We start from the raw sequence: 6,958 nt of genomic DNA on the forward strand, positions 1-6,958 counted from the left end.
ATTCAAATTAAATCTTGGTAAAATGTAATTTAAGTTGGAGCTGGGATGAATTGACAGGTAGAGAATTTATACAACAAGCTGACTGTCGCTTATACTATCAGTCTTCTATTATCATGATCACTAACGTTTATCCACACACAGAACTAACCAAACAACAAAACAAACATCAAGTAGATCAAATCATGTTTCAGAGTAGCAGCCGTGTTAGTCTGTATCTGTAAAAATTTATAATCAAATCATGTTTCTATTTAAAATAAATTAAAAGAAGGAGTCACAAAGCTATTATATATCCATCAGAGAATGCACAGAGAATCAAGAATAATGTAGCACTGGTAATCATTACTGAGAAAGATGACACTTAATCTGAAGTGCAGACTAGATTTTCTTGAGAGGGACATGTAAGATAAAGAAACTCAATCACTTCTTTTGAAATTCAATATTTTTTTTATCTCTGCATTGAAATCATTGTGTTACTATTCCCTCCATCTTTATGGAGGATGTTAAAGGCGTTGCTTTGGAACTTAGGGGAACTAAGTTCAATTCCCAGGTCAGTCACTGGCATGCTATTGAGCAAATCACTTACTGTCTCTGAGTTTCTGTTCTCAATCTGCAAAAAGGGGATAATAACACTTCGTTATTTATAGGTGTATTGAGAGGAAGAATTCATAAATGTGTGTTAAGTGCTCAAATACCAAATTGAGGAGAGCTATACATCTATAAGTAGATATATTGTATATTCCTGCGTTATTTCAACATCTTTCTTTCTAAATTGCATCTTTTGGTTCCTCAGTGTTACTTAACCAAGGGATGCTTTTAGACATGGAACACCTTTTGCACAAAAAACCTGGCTTGCAGTTTCTAATGTCACATAAACAGGTAACAACATAAAATAAGTATATAATAATATAAAACAATCTCATATTCAATAGACTAGTCAATGCAAAAAAATGTTATGCTGACTCCCTTAACTTACACATCAATAGAAAATACATCGTATATTGTATTATAATAAATGTATATCCCATCATCTTGGAAACTCTCCAATGCACAGAAACCTTGTTTCTTTAGAACAGTGCTTGTAGCCAAACAACTCATATTGTTTAGATGGAAGAACAGACTGCCTCCAGTCACTTGGCTGACCTGGAAACTAAAGATCAGGTAACGGTTTGGAGAAGAGGGACCTCAGACAAATCTGAAAAGATTTGGTCTAACTTTTTAGAAATCTTTAATTAATCCCTAGTGGATGGAAACCAAGATGTTGCTTTCCTTTCCCCCACTACTTCTCTTCCTTCCTTTCTTTCCTGCCCTTCCCATTCCTTTTCTTTTTGTTCTTTTGTCTTTTTTTGTTCTGCCCTCATTTTTGTAAAAATAAATCAATAAAATATAAATAAAAGAATCATATCTGATTTTCAAAGACATCCCTATCTTCTTGTATGTTATCTGTCTCCAATCCACTCTGTAGAACTATCTAAATGGTTAGATAAAATTGTGTAAGTTAGTCTGGTATGAAGTTAGTCTGTTATGTTAAAACCCTTTCTGCCTGTCTGTCGTTAGTTGTCCTTTTATCATCATGCATAATCTACAAAATTTCTCTCTATGTTTATTTTGAAGATGAGGTGCCAGGTTCTTTGCTGGTGAAACTCCATTGAAGTCAATGGATCTGGTTCCATTTACACGAGCAGAGAACTTGTCCTAAGAGTTGTTGCAACTGCCACATTGAAGAAACCTCACTTAAGAACTAGGGCTCCAATGCTGGGATCATCAGTATTCCCAATGAGCTTCAGTGGGTGTAGGATTAGTCCTGGACAACACTTTGAGATCCTGCAGGATAATTTCAAAAATAACATGTTGGGCAACTGACTTTCAGAGTGAAATAACAGTGGAAAACAGAATGCACAAAAAGTACAGGAGTACTTGTGGCACCTTAGAGACTAACCAATTTATTAGAGCATAAGCTTTCGTGGGCTACAGCCCACTTCATCGGATGCATAGAATGGAACATATAGTATGAAGATAGATATGTACATACAGTCCCTTTCAGTAAGCCAAGTACAACTTTTGGCCTCATGGAGAAAAATGAAATGCAATATTCCCCTTAGATGATATCATGCACAGGAAAAATGAAATCATATTATGAAAAAGCTCTAATCTATGTGTGAGAAGACATGATTTCACATGTCTTTGGAACACATAACATGGTTTTGACTATTCTGGGAAAGGATGAATGAACCTGATTATGGGAAATATAGCTATATTAGAAAAGATATATGGTCCCCTAGGGTTTCTACAAAAGAAAAAAAGAGTCTGTAGGTCTCAGGGAAAATTACTAAGCATTATAATTTTTTTGTTGCAAGATGTTTTAATAAGTCATTGGTGCCCTCATGTTTTATATTTTTCACTTCAATAGCACCTTGCATCTGATGATCTCAAAGCACTTAACACATATTAATGAATCTATCCTTACAAGCTCCTTTGACACAATCAAGAATTATTATTTCTGTTTACACATGGCAAAACTGAAAGATCCTACAGGAAATCCATGGCAAAGCTGGAGACAGACAAATGCTGCTTCTCTGTCCTATATATTGCTATCACTGTGACTGTGAATTAAACAGGGCTACTGAAGATAGAATTCATGGTGATGTGCTCGTCAAAGGTGGTCCCCTACCATTTAAACTAAAGAAGTGTTCCCATTAGCTTAGGGTGGCCAACAGAAAGTGTGAAAAATTGGGACAGGGAGCAGAGGGTAATAGGTGCCTATATAAGAAAAAACTTCAAATATCGGGATTGTCCCTATAAAATCGGGACATCTGGTCACCCTACATTAGCTACCAAGGGCAGTCAGGCCTGTTTCTTCTTTGTATGCTATCCACTAAAGTAAAACATAGAGACAAACACTTGAAGAGGTCTGGTATTCCATCCAGTACATGGCTGTGTGGCAGGCATACCAGACAAAACATTACAAAGTGTAATTATTAGCACCTACAAGCAACAGCCCATAACAAAAGAAGAACAGCACAAGCAAGTCTATGCATACAGACACCAGAATATTTATAGTGTCTACTTACAACTTGCAGTGGATTTTCACAATTTTCAGCTGTCATATAAAGACATCAGCATAATTACATGAAATTATCCTTGTACATTGTGATTATTGCAGTTTGGGCTGAATGTATTTCTCAAGGAATCTTTCAATAAAAGTTAATTTAAAAATATATTGCAAAAGAACAACTGCAGAGACTGCAAAAGAGAAAAGGCAAGTGAGCAGTCAAATTTATTATTTTTATGTTTTATTGCCTCATTAATTAGGATATAGACAACAATACTGTATGGAAAAATGAAATGCATTAAATATTCATCAGCGAGGTATTTATTACTCAAATAGTCTAATGTAGACTTGTTCATTAAAAATTATTTGACAAAACAACAATTAAAAGTAAGCCAGATATCATTGCCACAATGGTACCTGGTAACCATTCAGCTGAAAAGCTTATTTTTTTTTGTTTTAAATAATATTTTATTCACCATTGATAGAAGCGCCAGAAATGTATAACTCAACAACAACATATTATTTATGGCTTTGGAAACCTCTATAGGCAGAAGCTCTATAATCATATATCCAAACATAAAAATAACTTAGATTGGCTAGAATAACTTATATAAAGTACAAATCATAGTTCAAGCTGCAATTATTTTTCTTCTTTACTATTCAAGATGGAAAGGACTTTATCAACAACATTAAAGTGAAAAACGATTTTTTGTTGTTTTTGGTTTCTGTTTTATGTGGGTGGAACCTATTTGATTATCAACCATTCCTGCTGTTGCAAATAGCTCTTCTTTTCTTTTGATTTTCATTAATACTGTTTTCATTTGGTTAACTCTGGAATCCTAGCAACAGTCCACTTTGCCCTGTGCTGAAGCAAAAAGCTTTAACTGTAGAAAAGCACACAGCAGTATGTATATGTTATTGTTGACTAGAAATCAAACTTTAACTGAACGAGAGAAATATCTTTTGGCAGTAATTATTTGATGCTCTAATTTTGGGAACTTCTTTTGACATGAAGTTAACAGAGTGGGTTTTTATTAACTTAATCGTTTTGCAGGTGATAAGTAGAAGCTAATACACTGCAGACTTATAGAGGCTGTCTCTCAATTTGTGACTTATTAAAACTCTCCAGGTTGCAAGGAGCCCAACACAATACAATTGGAACATGACATAGTAGCTGGCTGATTCCATTACATCTAAAATGTATTTTACAGAGTAACATAGTGTACATAAGCATTTCCAAAACCAATAGTATAGTGGAACACATGTGAATTACGAAGGACAACACCCTGCAGTCTGTATCATGTCTGTTTTGTACTATACATGTGTGGGTTAAACCTCAATATTTATGCACAATGGTTATTAATGAAAGTATTCTAATTTATTTTTATAATTTTAGATTACAAACTTGCCTTTGCTTTTACTGATTTTTAATAGCTACTTACAGTTTTTTCATAGACATAATGCTTGGAGAATATGATAGCTTACATGCTTAGGTTTTAGTTGCCTATTTGATTACATGAAATATTCTAACTAATTAAGGAAATTCCTAGCAGTTCTCTTTCTGTCAGTGAGATAGGCCCCTAAGTCTCAAGGAAGATTTTATTTATTTTATTACTAACATGTTTATACAACCTCTTGAATGCAGCTTTATAACTTACTTTGCTTTAACCTTCTATATTATATTCTCTTATACTATGTTTTGAAAAGAAAGAGTTATGGTGATTCAGGTTGTGTATAGAATATTTGACAGGAGTCCTCAATTGCAAATTGTAAATGTATTGCAAATTAGTAAGTTTCAAATCTAGAACCAATATGGTCAAACAACAAATAAACCAACAGAAGTGTGTTATTGACAAAAAGGACACATCACTCTTGTATAAGATACCAGTTTGATGTAGATATGATGGCTATCTCAAGAAAACACACTTTGATATACATGTGTTAGGAAAAGACTTGATTGTGTAAATGCAAGGCTGTTTTTTATTCAGGAAATTCCAAGGAGGAATAATGCTTACAATGTGGTATCAGCAGAGCTCGTCGGATTTTTTTGTTGGAAAATGCCAATTTGTTAAAAACAAAACTTTTTTGTGAAAATGTATCCGTTTTGATTAAACTTTCATTGGGAAGGTTTCTCAGGTCCTGGATAGAATTTCTGAGGAAGCCCCCTACCCCCACACTAGACTAGCCAATAGCCTAGTGGTTAGGGCACCCAGTGGAGATGTGGGAGTGGATGGGACTTTGCATGTGTGCGTGTATGTGTACGTATGTGCTTTCATGAAAAATTTCACAAAGTCCAGTTTTCATTCAAAGGGGGAACAAAATCAAATGCTGAAAGCTTGAAATTTTTCACAAAATGAATTCTTGTTTTCTGGATAGCCCTAGTTCTCAGAGCTCTAGATTAAGGGTATGTCTACACTGCACATTCCTTACAGAGGCATGTTGAATATACATACTGTGCACGACCCTAACATGGCTATGAATAGCAGTATAAATGGTGAGACACTGCTTAGGCAACTAGCGTAAAGACACACCTGAACCCTCAAGGTATGGACCCTCTATGGCTCTCTGCACACCCAAGCAGTGCCTCCCCCAACTACACTGCTATTTTTAGCAACAGAGTGGCAGAGGCAGCTCCCTGAAGCAGGGAAAGGCTCTGACCGCAGGGAGCTGCCAAAGCCTTTTGCTGCCATGTGGAGCAGCACACCGCAAAAGTGTGGACACGGCCTGCACTTTTCACTGCAGCATTCAACTACAATTACTCTACACACCTCTGCCAATGGGGTGCAGTGTAAATGTAGCCTAAGTCATAAAGTGAACCTTTTAGTCCATCTCCCATTTGCAAAGAAAAACCTCTAATTTAAACCCACACAAAGAATATTGGATATATCTTTACTGAAACTGATTTCTTTTACAAGAACTCTAATGTCTTTGTTCTACAGATGTTAAGGAGAACCTTAACTCCAGCAACTTTATGGCTGGAAAATATTTTACAAAGGATACTAATTACTTCTAATTCATTTCCACTTAAAGGTGAAAACCTTGTTGTTCCTCAAATGTCTAAGATGTCACAAACTTCTTTTGAGATACAGATTTGAAAATATTTTGTATTTAAATTCAACCCTTCATATACTAACTGCCCGATACCATTGTTATATGAATAGTAAGATGTTTTATGTACAAATATAGGAAGATCAGTTGATGTTATAATTTGTTACTAATTTAAGAAGCCATTTGTATATTAAAATATTGATGTAAATTGGGGAATTAATTAGTTAACCAACAATGCTCAAGCAACTCCTTACCATACTCAGAAAAACAAGAAACATCTCTCCAAAGATGTTAAGAAGAAAAGACAATACATTCTTTGATGATCATTTAAGTTAAAGACATTCTTTAAGAATCATTTTGGTTTAAAGAAAATAGGAGTGGTTAGACTCATTTGAAACATAATTTTAACTCCTGTTAAACCCTGATGGAACTAAAGGTTATCTCATAAAATGGATGGAATGAAAGAAAGAGTTAAAACTCTGTATTTAAAGATGTTCTGAAAATTTCTGGCACAGAGATAAAAAGCAATAACAACTCTGCTGCCTAAGCGTTAACAGAGTGCATATTCATAAGCAGAAGATATTGTGAAGTCCAACCCATGAAGGTGTTGAGCCAATCAAAGATGACAGTGGCTAATATTTGAATCTAGCCGTAGCCCTGAAGATGTGTGCCTTCCTCCTTTTAGTGTGATTATGGAAAGAGAAAGAGTATACATTTCTCTGAATTGAGAGAGAAAACAGAAACACTTTCATCACAGTAGTATCATTTCACCACAACCTATTCATCTCACCTCCACAAGCCAATAGCAGCAGCAACCAGACAGCTAAGAAGAACAAAGAAGCAACAACAACACCACAGCAA

This window comes from Chelonia mydas, chromosome 6 (genome assembly GCF_015237465.2).
Source record: "Chelonia mydas isolate rCheMyd1 chromosome 6, rCheMyd1.pri.v2, whole genome shotgun sequence".
Lineage (NCBI taxonomy): Eukaryota > Metazoa > Chordata > Testudines > Cheloniidae > Chelonia > Chelonia mydas.